The sequence below is a fragment of the Ochotona princeps genome, chromosome 17, assembly GCF_030435755.1.
Source record: "Ochotona princeps isolate mOchPri1 chromosome 17, mOchPri1.hap1, whole genome shotgun sequence".
NCBI classification, from domain to species: Eukaryota; Metazoa; Chordata; class Mammalia; order Lagomorpha; family Ochotonidae; genus Ochotona; species Ochotona princeps.
Genome location: NC_080848.1, coordinates 32184276 through 32204127, shown reverse-complemented (window position 1 = coordinate 32204127; position 19852 = coordinate 32184276).

The window sequence follows — 19852 nt, the reverse complement described above, 5'->3', positions numbered from 1 at the left end:
TCTTGAAAGAAATTGAAAAGACTTCTCCAGTGAACATACTCCTATGTCTGTGGTAGAACGGGGGAGTTTTATTGGTTTGGACAAAAAAATGAAACTAGCCATAACATTCCCCAATGATACACCTAATAAAGAGCAAGGCCATAAATTTCTCCAGTCCTATATGAAGGCTGAGAATGATGAGGAAATAGCAGAAGACAGGAGGTTTAAGGAAGGAAGCCACCGTAACATCAGAGTGCAACATGAGGCAGCAAATATGGATGCAGAAGTTGCAGCAGGTAATCTGGAAGCTCTAGCTAACATCATTGATGAAGGTGGTTCTGCTGAGCAAGAAATTCCCGGTGCAGATGATGTAATCTTACACTGGGGAAGATTCTCTCTAGACATTCAGAGCAAGAGAAAAGTCAATGCCAGGCTTCAAAGTGCCCTAGGACAGGCCGAGTCTCTGGTTAGAGTCTAATGCATCTGGTGGTCTTACAGTGAATCCAATGCTCAGTTATCATTCAGAAAACTCTAGGTGCCCCGAGAATGAAATTTAACTTTATCTGTGCTCTGTAAATGAAGAAAAACAAAGTTTAGAGATGACACAACATCTATTCACAATATTGTTTCCTAAATATTTTTAGCCCACTGTTGAGGTCCACAGCTCAGAATTAAAAAAAAGATTCCATTTATAGCATCACTGCTCATTGACAGTGCAACTGGTCACCTGAGAACTCCAATGGAGATGTAGAATGAGATCACTGTGGTGCACATGCCTGCAAACACAGCATCCATGCTGCTGCTATGGCTCAAGGAGCAACTTCAACCTCAAAGTCTTGTCGTTTAAGAAGAACATTGTGTGGGGCTATTGTTGTCATGAGTGTGATTTCTCTGACGGATCTGCACAAAGCAAACTGAAAATCTTCTAGAAAGGATTCAACATTCCAGATGTTCTCCAGAACATTCGTGATTCATGGGAGAAAATGAAAACATCAATATTCATTGATGTTTGGCAAAAATTGTAACCAGTTGCTATGGATGGCTTTAAGGAATTCAAGACTTCAATGAAGGAAGTAACTGAAGATAAGATAAAATTTGCAAGAGAACTGGCATTATTCACAGTGGAGCCCATAGAGGTCACCAAAGTGATGACATCTCATGATAAGATTTTAACAGATGAGAAATTGATTTTTATGGATGAACAAAGAAGTCAGTTTCTTGACAGAGACTACTCTTGGCAAAGAGGTTGTGCGCAGTGTTGAAATGGTGACAAGGGATTTCAGACATCACATAAACTTCATGGATAAAGCAACACAAGGTTCTAAAAGATTGAATCTAATTTTTAAGGAAGTTCTACTATAAGTGAAATGCTAGGAAACAGCATGAATGCTGCAGAGAAGTATTTTATGAAGTGATACAGAAAATGTTTAGCTAACCCCATTCTAATCAGGAAGCAGCCACCAACATTCATGCAAGACCCTCCACTAGCAAAATGATTACAATTCACTGAAACTTCCAATGGTGGTTAGCAATTTTGAGTAGTAATGTATTTTCAGTCAAGATATGTGCCCTTTTTTTTTTTTTTTAGATCAAATGCTACTGCATACTCAATAGACTCTAGGATAGTGTAAAATGTGACATGTATACCCTGGAAAACAAAACAACCAAAAAATCCTCCTATTCTAAAGCTGCTTTATTGTGACGGCCTAGAGCAAAACTTGCAGTATTTCTGAGGCATGCTTATATGTATATTCACAATAGTTGCTAATAACATAGAAACTATGGTACTATGTATGTATTTGCTATACCTACACCCTTTATATTAGCATACACTCCTGCTTTTTAAAAAACAGTCTATTGTGAGGCAGAGTGTTGTGCTAAGCTAGGAAAGCTAGCAAAGCCTAGCCTCATGTTTAATGCATTTTGATTGCATCATTTTCTCTTGTGCTTGATTTAGTCTTGTGTTGTTTTATTCATCGAGTCCTCTTGCCACACAAAATCCGCTGCTATTTCCAGTAAGAGGGCTTGTTAGTGGCTGGGAAACGGAACTGAAAGTGATCAAGGACTCTGAAGGTGGGAAATCAGCAGTGATTCTTGTTCATCGGTCAGGCATGTGCCATTCCACTGTATCAACAATCTTCAGTGCAAGAATAGGTGATGGAAGCTGTCAAGGATATCATGGAACTAACGGAGTTTTGACAAGGGCCTATAGATAAAGATCTAATGAAACATAATCCAAAGGCAAACATAGACACTGATCTCTTTCAGAACCAGATTGACCATGGCCACAGTAAAATGCTTGCTTGCAATAATGAAAGAAAATGCTAGCCTTGACCTTGATATCGGAGCTGCCCCCACCTCTGGCTGTCTTAAACGATTCAAGAATTACTTACTGATCATATAACATAATAGTGGTGGTGAGTCTTATTCAAATGCTAATGTGAAGGCAATGGGAGAATACTTGGAAATGATATAAACTGAATGTGGAAGAAATTTATTTATCTGAGTAAATCAGGCAAGAACAGTCTGGCAGAACACTAGGCTACCCCATCTACCCTGTGGTGTGCAATAGGCAGTACTTGTAGGCTTGGGAAGCACACTCAGATGTCCACGTCATGACGAAATCACTGAACAGCACATTTCTCAAAAGGTGAACCCATTGTTGCATGATATATGGCTGCTTTCTAACCTCTGCCTACCTGTATTTCTATATGAACAGAAGACCAGGAAAATTTCCCATGTTCCATCCATACATATGATTGCTCCCAAGCATTGTCATTCAAGGCCACTCTGAGTTGATCCATAGAAAAACTACACTTAGTTCTCAGCTGTGTCCACACACAGAGCTGAACCATCTGTGAACCAAGTTTAGCTTTTCTCCAGCTCCATCAGATAGTCATGTGTGAACTGAAGAGTGGCATGGCAGTGTGACTGTGTGGAAGTCTGAGTCACCTGTTCATTGGACATACTGTGTCTTGCCTTTGTCCAGTCCCAGTTGGCTGCTTCATTTCACAGTGCACTGCTGTGGTGCCCCCCTTGCAATGTGACTCAGTGAGTTTGCTGGAACTCAGCTCGTGATGGCTGTTAGCTACAATGGTGCTCAGTTTCCCATGATCAGTGCAAGAGTTCAACAACATATTAGGAATTGCCTTTCAATCAATTCTCCTCACATGTTGACTTTCTGCCTAGACCCCAGCTTCTTCTATAGCACCCGAGATTCCACAGACATAGTTACCGTGAATACGGTAAAGTCCACCTTGGCCCAAGCTGCAGATTCACTTGCATCTCAGCTCATTCCTGCTCAAAGTGTATGTGGAGCAGAATAGCTGCCTGCCAAGTGTCATACTTCCTGTTTAACCACTGAAGGTGTGAACTGTACTGATTAGTCTTTTACTTCAGTGGGGATACTTAAGCCTATAAGATGCTCTGGACTACCCCTTCAGGATTTTCCAAAATAAAGATAACATCACTAATGCTTCTTGTGCCTCCATCAGGCAAGCACTGTGTGGGCTGATCCACATTGGTGGGTGTGGCCTTGAGGGAGGCAGTCATCTGTAGCCAAGGGCAATTCATGTGGAATACTCAGTGGAGGCCTATTGGCTACCAATGCTGCTGACCATGGGTGATTGTCTTGGTGCTTATGCTGACCCCTAGGAAGGGCTCTAGGCAGAGCAGCCTAGCATTCATCACAAGACATAGCACCAGGCTCTATGGCTCCTGGATTTGTGTAGCAGCTAATTTGAAAGATCACCGTTGGGGAAACTCATGCTTTTATCTTGGGTTTCAGTTTACCCAACAAAACAAAACAAAACAAAACAAACAAAAAGGTTCTTAATAGATAGACAGCTTCTAGACATGTTCTAGACAGACAACTTCTCATCCTTCGTTCACCTTATATTCACCAGGGACGAGTCAAATAGCACAGATGCTAAATGATCTCCCCTCAAAGTTTCTAGTTAGTGAATCAGAGAGTGGGACTAGCGGAACTTATTTTACCTTCTAGACCTGTTCCACTCTGAGCAGCTCTCCAAATTGTTTAAGTCTTGCTAGTAAAGTATGGACAAAGCTGCCAGCCACCAGAGGATTATATGAAATAATAGCCAGAAGTATAAATAAAAGCGTATGGATGTTAAACCTACTTAAAGGGCATGTTCACAGGCTCTCCCATGAGAGGGAGGCATTGAGCTTCACTAAGCCTCAGTACTTTTATCTTTGTAATGAGCACTGTAAAAGCTGTGCTAATCTCAGGGATTGATCAGAAGGCTTAAAGTCAATCATGTAAATCAACTCCATAGTTCTAGGCATGGAGAACATGAACAACGAAACAGCCATTGTCGTTTATTGAACTCAATGCTCAAAGCTCTTGCAATGCCAGTATCCACAGGAGAATGACTTGGTAGCATGTTTCTTCCAAGGAACTACAAACAACAGTAGAAAAGGTCAGGAGTAAATCCTGGCTGGTTCTCTTCTGTGGAAACTGAGAACCAGCATACGAAAGTTTACAATAGCAGAAGGCTCATGAGATGGGGTCAGGTGATCAAAGCATTGAGACACATGGACCCCCTCAAATCCCATGTGGTTTTAAGTATTTTATTGGTGTTCTTGAGCAACAGGTTTTTGTGAAAATCTGAAAGACATAGTACAAAGCTGGATGCAGATTCCAGGTTTAGTCCTGCCTGATTAACTGCCTGATCGTTCTATATCCCTGGGGACCAAGTAGGAAACCAGGAGATCTGATCCCACAAGAGGGTGCCCATTTCCAGCACCTGTCAGAATTATCTCAAACCCCAGTTTCCCCATTCTTTAGCAACAGTGGATATACATTAAAATCACCAAGAAAGAAAAGTTACGGAAAGAAGCCAAGAGCCACATCCTCCCTAAAGGAGGTGCCAGAGCAGCCTCCAAGTCCAGATAGTCTGAAGCATTGGCTGAAGATGGCAGGTGGCATCAAGTTGAAATCTCAGGAGGAGATTTGCCAATGAAAATATCAGACTGGCTGCCTGAGGTCACTGGACACTTGCCCAGTTACAGCACTGTTGTTAGACAGACACTGCTGTCCCTATAACCATATGGGCCACATTCCTGTGCAGCACAGAGGACTCCAACTATCTGACCCTTGCTATAAGACCTTGGATTTCTTCCCTCTGTCTGTCATGCCTCACTACTACTTTTATGTAACATTAGTCATTTCTTGGAAAATCATTCCATTGTAACATGTTTCAGCTTAGAGGCTTGAGTCATTTGGGAGAAATTCTAAGAGTTCCACTGCCATGTACATTAGTCCCTTCCCAGTGTCCCCTGGCCATATTTCTTTTGATGTTCCATAAATGTGTTGACTATTACACTTACTGAGAATTTAGTGATTGCTACTGATAGCGGATCAAAGAGGTTCTTATGTGCAATCCATTTAGCCCTCACCTTGGTGTTATCCTACTGTTCCCAGAGGTGAGATTGAGGTTTAACTATGAGTCCTCTTCATCCTCTTCCAGACCTGGTATTTGACAAGCACAGGGTAGCTGTCATGTAGACACAGGTGGGCATTTTTTCTGCTCCCAAGACAGGCATACTAAAAGGCTTCACTCTGAGGAAATTCAGTTGAAGGTCATATCCCCTGACATATTTATCTAACATCCAGCACGGATGCACAGTTCCCTCTGGAAAGGGCCCTTGTCCTTCTTTACAAGCCCATGTCTTATTTACAGAGTTTTGGTGATGACTATTGAGAGCTGATTGTTGGGGAGTTTGAGTAAAACATCATCCATTGATTAAAAGAGAAGATGCAGGCTTGGCCTGGTAGATTTACCATCAAAGACAAGAAATGTACAACTGGAATGGTAGAAGGGCTGCTGTATAGTATAAAATTTGAATAATGTAGTGGGGCAGACAAGTTCTCCCCGTTTGGAATAGTGGGGAATAAAAAGCAAGCATTTGAGGAGCTGCTGGCGAGGAGCAGCAAGAGCCAAGTCAGGAGCAGGGATAAATGCAGAGTAGGGATAACTGGACAAACATCTGAAATGCCTTCACACTGGTGTTTGAAGCAATGATTTTCTTCAGAGGTGTATAGTAAGGAATGCCCCGCCCTGCACAGAGTGGCCACCAGGGGAAGTCAAACTTCAGTAAGTACAAACCAGGTCTGGGCTGGAGTCCCTCCTTGTCCTTTACCTCCGCACCAGACACCCTGTTTTATGTGTATTGTGCTGAGGGATTTTTCCTGGATCAGTACATTTTACATTGTGTTGTTGTCTGGATCCCTCAGTTTTTACATCACACAGTGTACTCCACTGGCCTTGCTGTATATTGATATTTCCTGTTGTCTTCACTAGGGGTAAGGACTATGACAGCTCAAATGAAGCATAACGGCTACAACAGCCCAAGATTTCCATGTGTCAGTGAGCACTGATACCCTCTGATGCTAAGACCCAAGGGTGTTACAAGGCAGGGTACCCCTCACAGAACCCAAGTTCTGATTTAGCACTACCACACATTTCAAAGCAAAGGACGAGATGTAAATAGGTAGAAATCCCAGCCATGGTTTGAATTATGATTGAGATACTACCAGATGGTAGGGATAGGAAAAATTCCACATCTGCTGTTCTCTCTAAGGACAACTGTTTGCTTTCTTTTTTTTAAGATTTTATTTATTTTTATTGCTAAGTCAGATATACAGAGAGGAGGAGAGACAGAGAGGACGATCTTCCATCCAATGATTCACTTCCCAAGTGACCGCAATGGCCAGTGCTGTGCCGATCCGAAGCCAGCAGCAAGGAATTTCCTCCAGGTCTTCCACGTGGTGCAGGATCCCAAGGCTTTGGGCCGTCCTCAACTGCTTTCCCAGGCCACAAGCAGGGAGCTGGATGGGAAGTGGAGTTGCCAGAACTAGAACCGGAGCCAATATGGGATCCTGGTGTGTTCAAGGCAAGGACTTTAGCCTCTAGGCCACTACGCCGGGTCCAACTGTTAGCTTTCTAAAGAAAGTATTTCCCACCCAGAGAAAGTGGAGGTCATAAGATGATGCAATTCTGAGCATTTCTTGTTTTCAGACTGAAGATACCTGCTTTTCTGTCTTTTTGACCCTGCATTCTCAGCTAGATGGAAAATGTGCCCAGTTCCAGACAACTGGTTCCCCTTTCCCATTCCTGGAAACTCCCCTGGTGTCTGCTGTCTACTCTGCAGATTTCAGATCTCATTTTTGTCACCTCTTGACCATGATCCTGCCAAGAAACTCCCTTTCATCTGTTTAATCCCTCTCCTCAATACAGACAAACCATGACTGTAAAATCAGATAAAGCGGCTGAAGGAGCTAAGAGGCCCAACCCAGAAACCTCCAAATCTCCTCCTCCAATGTGAAGATCTCTGTGGCTGCCGTGGCAGCAGTCACCTGAGCTCCCAGGTGCTCACTCAGGCAGATGAGCCACCTCTTAGCAATGCAAACCACCTCCAGGACAATCAGTGTCAGTCCTCTAAAACTCTACATATTTTAAAGATTTGTTTGTTTTTATTGGAAAGTCAGCTATACAGAGAGGAGGAGAGACAGAGAGGAAGATCTTTTGTCTGCTGATTCACTCTGAAAGTGGCCACAACAGCCAAAGCTAAGCCTATCCAAAGCTAGGAGACCAGAGCTTCCTCTGGGTCTCCCACACCGGTGCAGGGTCCCAAGGCTTTGGGCTGTCCTCAACAGTTTTCCCAGGCCACAAGCAGGGAGCTGGATAGGAAGTGGAGCTACCAGGATTAGAACCGGCACCTATATGGGATCCTGGTGTGTGCAAGGTGAGGACTTAGCTGCTAGGCTACCGTGCCAGGTCCAAAACTGTGTACTTTATAAATGAGAAATGTAGGGTCTGGTGTTGTGGTATAGTGGGTTAAGTTGTTAGCTTGGGACCCCAGCATTCCATATCTGAGTGCCATCTTAAGTTCGGGCTTCTCTTCTGATCAGCTTCCTAAAAATGCACCAGGAAGGCAGTGGACAATTGCTCAAGTGTTTGGGTCTCTATTCACATGTGAGAGACATGGATGGAGTTCCTGGATCCTGGTTTCATTATGGCCCAATGATGGCTAGTATGGCAACTTTGAGATTGAATTAATAGTAAGTGTAAGATTCTCTCTTCTTCCTTTCTTTCCTTCCCCTCCCTCACTCTCACCTTCCTTTTCTCTTCCTGTTCATTTCAAGCTAGTAAGCAAATAAATAAACCTTTTCTTTTAAAAAAATGTGTTTTAGGAGGGAGTTAAATGGTCAACTCTCTGGTCCAAAGTCCAGGCTACAAGATACAATCTCTGGGCTCTTTCTTGGATACTAGCTTTGATGATAGGCTCACTCCAGATTATCTCATGATGCCGGGATTGTCAAGAATATTTTGGTTTATAGAATTAGGCAACTACATTTTCTTTGGGGCCACATGAATTTGGGAAGATAGAGCTAACAAGTGCGGGGGGGGGGGGTTGGTGATACAGTTTTGAGAAGTGAGGATCATGATCCCAATGGTTTTTTTTTTTTTTGATATTTCAGATTCAGATCAGATAAGGCTGCTCTGTGTGTCTGGTTTCAGCTTCCTGGGACCCAAGGGCTTCAGTTATTGTCCAGCTTTGTCCCACAGTTACACCTTTCCTCACCTTTCCTCTCTTGCCCACCATGCCCTCTCTCCCACCAAATCAATTGCAGTTGCCTTCTGGAGTACCTCCCTGGGTCTTTCCTATTCAAATGGGGGATAATACTATGTCACAGGCAGAACTGAAGGGATCTGACACATGATTTCACTCAGGAGTCTCCAAGCTCTAGGGGCCATGTCTCTTAAGGCCCTGCTTGAGGGAGAGTTGGAGGGAAGGTTTTTCAACCCTGTGCCGGTGTACTAGTCAGGAACCTGGGTTACTGGGAATCTACCCCTGGTTCTAGCATTGCCTATCTATACACAGACTTTTCCTCAAAGACCCGCAAAATGCACCTGTAGTCCTGATAATTAGCTAGAGCTGGCCGCGGCTAGTGTAGGTACCTCTTCTCCTATACCAATCAGGAGCAAACCATAAAACTCCAACCGCTTGTAGAAACACATAGTAAATCTGAATGAAATTGACCAAGATGTTGTACACACTGACACTCAGAAGACTCTTCGGCACTAGGCAAGTCTGAGGCAGAGGGTGGACAATGGGACTAGGCAAGGAGTGGTGAGGCGGGTCCCATGTGTCTGACCTCAAATAAAATGTGCTTGCACTCCCTTTGTAATACCACAGCTCTTCATGTGGAACATGTCCTCAGCCTATTTGTCCTCCAAACCTTAGCATGAGCCTGTCAACTCAGAGCATCAGGGACCTTGAAGCGTCTGAGCGTCTGAGTGACTCCCCAGCTTTCTGCTTTGGCCATGCAGCTGCACTAAATCTACTGAACTTGTGCAAACCATTTTTCTTCCATGTATGAAAACACTTTGACACTAGATCAATTGCCTGCAGATCAAAATCACCAGGTTTTTGAAAACAATTATTCCCAAATCTTCTCATAAGATCCTGAGTCAGAATGTTGAGTGGTGGGTTTTAAATAGTTAGTTATCCTGGGGGCCCAGAGCTTCTAGCCTGAGATCAGACTGTGAGATACAAAACTAACTTCCCTTGTGCTTCCACATTTGGATTCCAATTCCACTGTCAGCAGCTTTCATCATGGTCTTTCTCATGTCTGCCCTAACTCCTACGCAGGTCACTGATGGCTCACCAGTCCTGGGTCACAGTGGACCATCTGTATGTGAAGCACTTCCTCTCTTTCTTCTTATATATCTTTTTGCTGTTCCTAGACTGTGACAAAGCTAAAGAATACATCATGATTTCATACGGTATTTTTGTACCTGACCTTTCTACATGCCTGAGAATCACAGAGCGCAGTGTCCAGTGCAGAAGTGCCCATCCGCTTCCTGATGCTGACCCATGCATGACCACTAGGAACACGAGATCTAGACCACACTCCTCCAGTTTACCAGCTCCTAAACTCCAGGTGATTTTCCTCATCAGCATTAAATAGCTGATAACTAACAAATCACAGAAGGGGAGAAGGCATAATGACCTGTAGCAAGGTAGCTGAAGAGAACTGCAAACCTGGGCACTCAGAAGTTTCATTTCAGCTTTTCACACTGAGGTTTCTCAATCCAGAGTAAAACTCAAACCAGGTGAAGGGAAGTTGCAAAGCCAAAAGGCCTCGCGGGTGCAAACTGTGAAGTCCCAGCAAAACATGGGCATTGGTGTCTCCCCTGCCTGGGGCATTTCTCCCATCCTTTCTGGGACCCAGAGCACTCAGCACTGTTGGTTCATGTGAGAATCCTGGGAGCCCGTATGTCCAATTCCTGGAGTCTCTTACCTTTTCTTTGCATCCTAGCATTCCTGAAGGGCTATCTCTTACATGACTCTATAGGGAAGCATGAAGACAACTAAGGAAGTCCGTGCAGTGATCTATATCCTAGACTTCTTCCTAACATTCTCTGATCACCACATTCCTCTTATTGTCATTATCAGTATTCATAATGCCTGATGCAGTAGATACTTACCATATACTAAAAACTCAACGTCTTTTTCCTGTGTCAACTTGAGTAATTCACATCTATTTTACTGATACAGAAACTAAAATGCAGACAACTATAAGGGTCGCCCAAATCCTGGCTGTCTGGCTCCGGAGTCTTGTCTTCACAATCAGTCTTCCTATCCTGGAATGAAGCAACAAAGAACTCTTCTCTGCCAAGCCCTGAGGCCCCGCATGCTCAGATCTCAGACCACACACATTTCTAGAAGGTAATCACTGTGAAAAATGAGCCAGACGGGAGCACAGGTGTCTTCCAGCCTAGAAACAGTCAACATGTCTCAAAGAAGGGCTCACTCCCCTCATCCTGCATCCTTGGAGGATATCAGTAGAGAATCACATTGCTGTTCTTTTAAAAATAGAAAAACAACTTCTTGGTTTATTTTATGTATGAGAGAGAGAGTGGGAGGAGAGAGGGGGAGGTGGGAGGAGAGAAAGAGAGAGAGAGAAAGAGAGAGAGAGATTTCCTAATCTCCTATCCTCTACTGGTTAACTTCCCCAGATATCTACCAAAGCCAGGATTAGGCCAAGCAGAAGCCAGGAACCCATAACTCAACCCAAGTCTCCCACATGTGTGTCAGGGACACAGCTACTTTGAACCATTATTAGCTGCCTTCCAGGGTACACATTAGCATGAAGCCAGCATGGAGAACAGAGTCAGGGATAGAAGCTAGGCATTCACTCTGGTATGAAATACAGGCATTCCAAGCAGTGTCTTAATAACAGAATCAACACTATATCTCACAGACCAGATAAGACCTCACTGTCTTTTCCAAGAATCCTCTGGGGTTGACACTTGCCCTTCTTGGTCCAGTATCTCCTCCAACTCAAATGTGAACGGGATTTAGTGGGCGAGACAGGATTTCCTCTGTGTTTCTACTAACCACAGCATCTCCCCACAACTAACTTTATTATGCGGTTATTTCTTTCCTCCTGATGCAGTATTATATCAAACCACATCTCTGAGAATTATAGTGTCCTGAGAGATAACTTGCAGGAACTTGTGCATGAAGTTTGAGTTTTTCTAAACTTAGTTCTTAACAAAATTTAAGTATGTTGCAGCTCTATTGCTTGATGCAGTTGGCAGGGGACAGTCCCAGATGCTTTTGTGAATGGTTTAAGTTCCTTTTTGCCAGAGGAAATCTCAAGTGGGGATGTTTGCCCTTCTCTGACTTCTGTGTTAATAATGAAATTCTAAGCTAAGGAAATGATTGGATAGTTTGCAAGACAAAATGAAAGTATTGAGAATGCATGTGAAAATTTCCACTCTCAATAAAAATTTAAACAAGCCGATCTTGGGACTTTATAAAACTATTTACTTGATTTATTTCCTTACCTATTTGAGAAGGGGGAAGCGAGACAGACAGGCAGACAAAAAACAGAGGCAGAGAGCTCCTTGCTTCTGGGTCACTGCCCAAATGCCCACAATCACCAGGACTGGCCAGGGGCCAGAGCTGGGAGCTGGGAACACAATCCCTACATGGGAGCTATCGCCCATGGAGGTGGCAGGAACTGAGTTACAGGATACATCATCAGTCACCACTGCTCTCCAGAAGCTCTGCATTAGCAGGAAATTGGTGTCAGAAGTTGCAGCTAAGAGTCAAGCCCAGATAACTCCTATGAAGTGTAGAATGAATCCCCGGGCCCTTACTCATTGTTTATGGGGGATATTTTCCTACAGCAAAATTCAATGAAGTAAATTTTATGTATTTCTGTGCCAGGATACATCACCCAGGAGGTTCCCATGAATCTCCCTCAGGCCTCATGCAGTTACAAGCTCCCAAAGCAGTCAGCACTGTAGTGTGGTGGGTTAAGCCACTGTCTGCAATGCCCTGTCACCTGTGAGCCCAACTTGGAGTCCCAGTCACTCCATCTCCCATCCAGTTTCCCACTAACATGCACAAGAAACAATAGAGGACAGTGCAAGTGCTTGGGGTCCCTGACACCTACTTGGAGACCCTGATAAAGTTCATGTCCCTGGCTGTGACCTAGTCCAATCTCAGATGTGGTAGACATTTGGGGAATGAATAAGCATATGGGAGCTGTGTGTTTGCCTCTGAATTTCAATGCATAAAGCCTCTTTTACATTGCTCAACAGATTGTTAGTCTTCATTAAGTTCATTGTAATCTTAAGAGATAGTGGAATAAAAGTATTACCCATGTGGAAATTAACAGTTGTGCCTATTGAAAACTTTCTAATAATTTTCAACTTTCCTGAGATAACATGGAAGAACCTAATGAAGCTCTTGTTTGTATCGCTGACTGACATTTAAACACCAGTGGTGGCTTTGTAGGGATTATTTGAACAAAAGCAATAAAATACACCTTTCTTAGATTGCTAGGGAGTGCAACAAATATTACAAAACCATGCAGAGCCACCATTCTAGAATGAGAGTAGAACATAGTTTTCAAAATGAGTGGATTGTTTCTATGTGAAGAGTTTGAAGTTTTAGGAGAGGAATGTCTGTAAGGGCAGGCACCTCCTAGAAGTGCTTCACAGTTCCTAAGCTGGTTTGGACAGCACTGAATGGTTTCCATTCTTCATTTAATTGTTAAAGTAATTTTGGGAAAACCATTTTCTCACCGTATACCTCAGTTTGTACATCTGTAAATGTGAACATTGAAGTAGAGTAGTGTTCCTAAGAGGAGTCATAGCCCATACAATCCCATCTGAGGGTTACTGTCAAAGAGATGCTGCCTGAGTTTTCAGCTTACCAGAAAGGGAGGAGGAAGCCACCAGTGCCACCCTTCTGATTTCCTTTGGTTGCTGCCCATTGTGAATGAGTTTTTCTTTCATGTGAGATAAGAAAGGAAGTTGCTATCATCTCTTGCGTTGAATTCCCTGCAATGCCAGCACCTCCTTTCTCTCTGGTTTCTGGGAGAGTTTCTCTTCCTTTGTCTCATTGCATACATTTCCAGAGGCCTCTCCTTACCACACATCTATCTCCACTTACCGTCTGGACTTGATTCTTGATGTTAGCTGATGACTTACCGTATCTACTTACTCTTCAAAGTAATTTTTTTGTGTGTGTCTGACAATTCAATATTTACAATAAATTCTATTTTCATGCAAGAAAATGAAAGACTAGAAAATACATTTGTATATGAAGAAGCTAACTGTCACATATATTCGCTAGGGTTCCCAGGATCCAAATCCATATTTTCAGCTCTGAATCTTTTCAGTTTCTCTCAGAACAATTCGTAACATCCTCACTTCTGGTCTGGTGCTTTGCAGTTACAGACAAAGCCAGTTATAGAAGAGTTTAAATGCTACTGAATCTAGAAATAACAACTTTGTCAGATAATAAGGGACTTGAAAAAGCTCACAGGGAATAGAATTGGAAAATAAGCTAATTTTTTGGTGCAAAAGGTTAAAAACCATGAATATAGAAATTTTTAGGAAGTTCGTGGAAAATGCATGTGAACAAACTATGCATGAATTTCAATTTTGTTGAAGTATCCTCTTATACTCTTAATGGTAATTATGTAGTGCGTATCTGTGACAGGCATCACTAAACAATAACAGTACCATATTCGCTAACTTAAGGTAAGACTTCACTATTTTGTTTTGTCAACAAAATGTTCTAGTCATCCATCACCAATCTGCAAAGCTACCAGAAGTTATAAAACTATTTGTCATCAGATCCCATACATCATGGATGAAGATCATAGAACTCAGGGTCAAGAAAACTTGCCCATGGTCACACTGAGCAAGCTATTATCTAGTTACTGGCTAAATTAGAATTAGACCCAAGCTTCTTAACGTTTAATTCCCTTCATTTTTATGATCCCTTTTTGATTCTCAACAATTGTTACTATCTCTGTTTTCTGCTGTGGCTGCGCTTTCCATGTGAAGACAACTCAGAGGAGAAGTTAGTGAATTCCTGGGGTGTTACTTAAGATAATGACTTTATTTATCAATGAAAAATATACAAAAAAGTGACCTTTAGATCAAAACAGCCCCTCCTAGATCAGTGCCACAGGATGCACTGATCTAGGAGATGACCCCTAAAATGATGACAAACCAGCATCCTGGAGCACCTCAAATTTCTTTCTGTTGACACCCTCGGGTCCCACACTGGCAAATTTTTTACATTATAACTTTGTATGTGTTTGGAAAATACATGAGGTAAGTGAATATCACTTCAGAAGCAATGAAAACGAAAAGCTACTTGATTTGAAGAAATGAAGAAAGGAACATATGAATCACTAGTAAAATGTCAATGTACACATCAAAAAGCGAGTAAATGTAATCAAAATAATGCTGTGCTTTTTTCCGCTTACTTTATATTGAAGTATAATTTATGATCTATAGTCAAGTGCAAACATTTTAGATGTTCAGGCTCAAGAATTTCACATCTGCAGACAATCCTTTAACCACTGCTCTGATGTAAATACAGAGCATTCCTGCCCCTTATAAGTCTTCCTTCCACAAAGGAAATCACTATTCTGACCTCTGTTAACACAGGCTGGCTTTCTTTCTAACAAGATTAATATCCTCTTAGCAATTATCAGACGTTTTCAAGAATAGACTCTTGTCTCAGTGGAAGTGCAAATTTTCCAACAACATGATAATTTGATTATGAGTCCCAATGACACCCACATGTTTGATTTACTAATTCCTTGGCTGTGGAATTAAATTAATACTAATGTTTGTCAGTTTTTCATAAACATTACTTATAATTCTAAAAAAGTGAAAATGGTGTAATTTGCAACTTAATTATGGTACGTTCATATTATATACATACAAACTCCAATGGAGCCTTTTAAGGTCAGGGTTAATGGAGAGTATTATTTAATAACCTATGAAAAGTCTAGACATGTTAATTGAAGAGACAGTGTATGACCTTGAATTTGGTGATGGGTTTAGATAATATCCAAAAAGCGAGCATTCATTAAAGAAAAACTTGATAATTGAACTATGAGGTCTATAAATTCTTATAAATTTCTACTATATCAAAGAAAGTGTTAAAAGAACTAACTATATAGAAAGAAGGTATTTGTGACTGACCTAATGTCTGATAAAGGAATTATAGCTAAAATACATTAACATTTCTTGAACTCAGCAGTAAGGAAACAAAAATTTTTTCAGTGAAAGACTGGTGCTATGGCACATCATATTAAACTGTTGCTTGTGATGCCAGTCTTTTCTATCAGAGCGCTGGTCTGAGGCTCAGCCACTCCACTTCTGATTCTGCTTTCTAGGAGAGCCATAGACGATGGCACAAGTGCTTGAGTCTCCGCCACCACACAGGAGACTGTGAGGGAGTGTCTGACTTCCGGCTTCAACCTTGCCCAGTCCTGACTGCTGTAGTCATTTGGGGAATGAAACAGCGGATGGGAGATCTCTCACATCTCTCTCCCCACTCTTCCTCCCTCCCTCTCCATCATTTTTGCCCTTCAAATAAATAAATATATCCTTTTAAATGAATAACAGATATTAACAGAAATTGCAATGAAGAAGATACACAAATGCAAATAAACATGAAATGATGTTCACCAGGTGAGTTCTGGTTTCCTCTCTGACATGGGAAGAACTTGGAAGTCAAAGCTGTTTTCAAAGCAGGAGAAATGCTAAAGAAGCCAAGAATTCACAGCTTTCTCAGAGCCATGAGAGAGAAGGTCACAGGGTGAACCCGCTACTCCCAAACTAGAGAAGTGAACAGAGAACCAGAGCCTCCCAGGAACTGTCAGGAAAATGTCAACTGCAATCGGCAAATTGCTGGAGCCTGAGCTCAGACTTGCTGGAAGACAAAAAGTCTTGAAGGACCACTGTTAGGAGGACCCCAGCTTCCACGAGTTTTTTTTTTTTTTTAACCAGTTCGCAGAGAGATCATAGGAACACGAATATTCTCTTCCGTTTCCATTTTGAAAAACAATTGGAGGAAATAAAACCATTTTGAAAAATGTTCAAAGGAGTGTGTTTGCCACTTGCCCTAAAGGGAAACCTATAGATTTTCATTGCCCAAGAGCCTCACTGACAGCAGGAACAATAAATACCAGCTTAAGGCATCCCAGACCTCCTGACAGTAGTAGAGGGGGTGAGATGAACTTGTGAAGCTCACAGCCCAGAGGCAGCAGTTCCAGTAAAAGACAGAAATGTAACTGCAGGATGGCAGAAGGCTTCTCCTGCACCAGCACATGAGCTCCTGAATATTGACATAGAACTGCAGCTGGAAAGGTTGCATGGCTCACGAACTACTCAAGGAGCTTCCAGAGAAACCCAATCTGAGTCTTAGCCAGACAAACTCTGATGCAATAGACCTATTTGCCTCCTGAAAGGCAAGGGGAAAAAAACAGTCTGAAGGTGAAAGCAAACAACACAACTGGTTAAAGATATGACAGAGATTTTAGGATCATCACACTGAGAATTAACATAACTAACATTATGAGAACTCTGAGGGAGCAGACAACATGGAAAATGCATGGGTAATGCTAAGGAGAGAAATGGAAACTCAGAGGAGGAACTGAAAGGAAAGGCTAGAAACAAACAGAGCAGTGGAAATAGGAAATGCCTTTTATGGGCTTGCCAGCATCACAGCTGCAGTTAAGGGAGCAATCCCTAAGCTTGATGATAAGAAATTTTATCTTCTTTCTATATAACTCTGCCTTTTAAAATAAAAATAAATAAAAGTAAAAATATCACTTATCGAAGTCTTCTGGATAAAAATTATAACCCTGAATAAAAGTATTAGAAAATAAGACAGATCCAAAATTAGTAATTAAGTCCCTGTCCTATGAAAATATGAAAAGAAAAGCAACATAAACCCAGAGCAGACAGAAGTAAAAAGTGAGAAGTAGAAATCAGTGACAATGAGAATTTAAAAAATAAATTCATGGAACTGAAGCAGATTTTTTATCATATTATTTTTTATCTTTGTTATAGGCATATAAAGACCACATAGGGATTCCCCACCTCACATTCCCCTAATCCCTCCTCTTGTTTTACCTCATGTTATTACAATAGTAAAGACCTTTAGCAAGAGTCACAAATCCAACATTCTCCTACTTAAGTGTATCACATCATATCTTGACTCATTTTTTTCCTGGCAAATTTTCTTTCAGATTCCGTTTCCATCCCAATCACCTGCTGCCTCAATGTGGTCGTGAGGAGGGTCCCCATTCAGAGGCTGAAGAGCTACACAAGAGTCACCACCATGCTGTGCCCCCGGGGAGCTGTGATGTGAGTACACTGTGCCTTACACTCCCTTTGAATTTCTCTCCAAACAACAAGAGAGAGGTCAGGATTCAAGTCCAAATGTGCCAGGTAATTACACCATCTAATCCACAGGTTTCTTACTCCACAAAGAAGTCCCTAATCCTTCCCAGGCCCTTTTCCTAGCAGCTTGATGAGAAGATTCCAGATCCTTTAGCTAGGATCCTGATGGATATCACCTAGGAGAGCAAGAGCATGGGGTTGAGAGCCCCCATGAACTTCCTGAGCCCCACTGGCCTCTCTTGCAGACATGTGACTCACTGTCGGAGGCTCAGAGAAAGGACTTGTCACTGAGGGAAAAAAGCTTCTCATCGTATGAGCCAGATCCACAGGGCCTGCCGTCAGAAATCAAAGTGAGAGAGATTTAGTACACTTGGAAGCACTAAGAAGCAGGAAACTCTGACTCTGATCTCCAAACTGATTTAACCTCTGCACTATGCAGGGAGAGTCCGCGTCTCTGTCTGACCTCAGGATGCCCCGTCCCACAGGGAGGATACTCCTGGGTCTCGGGCAGGAGGACACAGATTGGAAGATGATCTCACAAGTCTCTCTGACGCTACAATCATTGTCTCCTGTCTGAGAAATGAGGCCTGATCTGTTGGCTGAGCCAAATGGGAAGCTGAAGTGTCTGCTATTAAAACCACAGAACAATCCAGGCCCTACTTATTAAAAAAAAAAATAATAAAATAGCTCCAGATCAGATAGCCCTTATCTGCAGAGAAGCATTCCATGGATATGCCAGGTAGCACACCCAAAGCCCTGGAGCAACAGCAGAGGAGAGCCACCAGGCAGGTCTCTCTCAGATCCTAACCTTCCACAGCTTCAAGAACAAATGGGACACGAAGATGGAGATACAGGGTTTTACAAAATCCCAGACCTCAAATCCCTAATTCCAAGGACTCTAAGAGTCACTCTATGCAGACTTTTCCTGACTGCGTTCTGAAATTTTGTCATTGCATTTGAAATCCCTGAGCTTTGTTCAATAGAAACTGCTACAGGACTTCCATATCATATCATCTTGTTTACACAATTGATTATATGCCCAGCAGTGTTCCCAGAACCCACAGCCTCCTGTAAATTGCTTGACATCTGTGAGCTGCCATTCACTCCCTTGTAGGCTGAGACAGACCCTTGGGAGCTGACACATCCTTGGATGGGTGGAGAGATGGCTTATCATACAGGCTGTGACTCACTCCACTCTCAACATTGGAGCTCAGCCGGCTTTTGCTCCTTACTCTCGACCCATAGGCTCCCTCTGGTGCCCGCACCAGAATGTACTCAGCCTGCATCCTGGACCAAGGGAACTTCAAGTCAGCACACAGGATCGCAGCCATCCACGGAGCCAAGGTTGGGACAGCTGCTTTCCTGTCTCCTGCAACTGATTCTGAATGGTCGGGCTTCCCACACTGTCCCGGGAGGATCATATCCGGGGCTCATCATCTTGACCTTGATAATACATCATGTCCTGGCTTCTTGCCCATCCTCAAGTCACTTCATTGCTTCCCCCATCCTGATCTCCAAGCTCCTGGTTGGGTCCTCTCCCCAACCTCTGTTTCACACATCCTTTACTTTATATGGTCAACATCTGTTCTGTTGGATCGCAACCAGAAAGTTCACTGGGGCTAGGGCCAGGTCCTCAGCTACACACATACTTGGTGTGTTCCCAGGGCTGGGACTGGGACTAGGATTAGCTACTTACCCAGTGTGGTTTTCAGAATCAGGCTGAGTTCAAGAGGGTTGGCTCACAACTCAGGGCTAAAAGGGCTGGGACTGGATTGACCACATTGCTAGGTAATATAAGGATGGATTAATAAAACACGTATTAACGGTCAAGATAAGGGAAGCCAACTTATGTTGAAGAAGCTTCCATGAAAAATAGGGGCCAGCATAGAGATATAGCAAGGTAATTCTCTGCCTGCAGTGCCCATCATATATGGACACCGATTTGATTCACGTTCAGTCCAGCCCATTGCTTATGGCCTGGGAAAGTAGAGCAGGATGGCTCAAGTGCTTGGGTCTGTACCCACGTGGGAGACTCAAAGGAACCCCCTGGCTCCCAGCTTTGGATCTTCTCAGCTAAGACCATTGTGACTATTTGGGGAATGGGACAT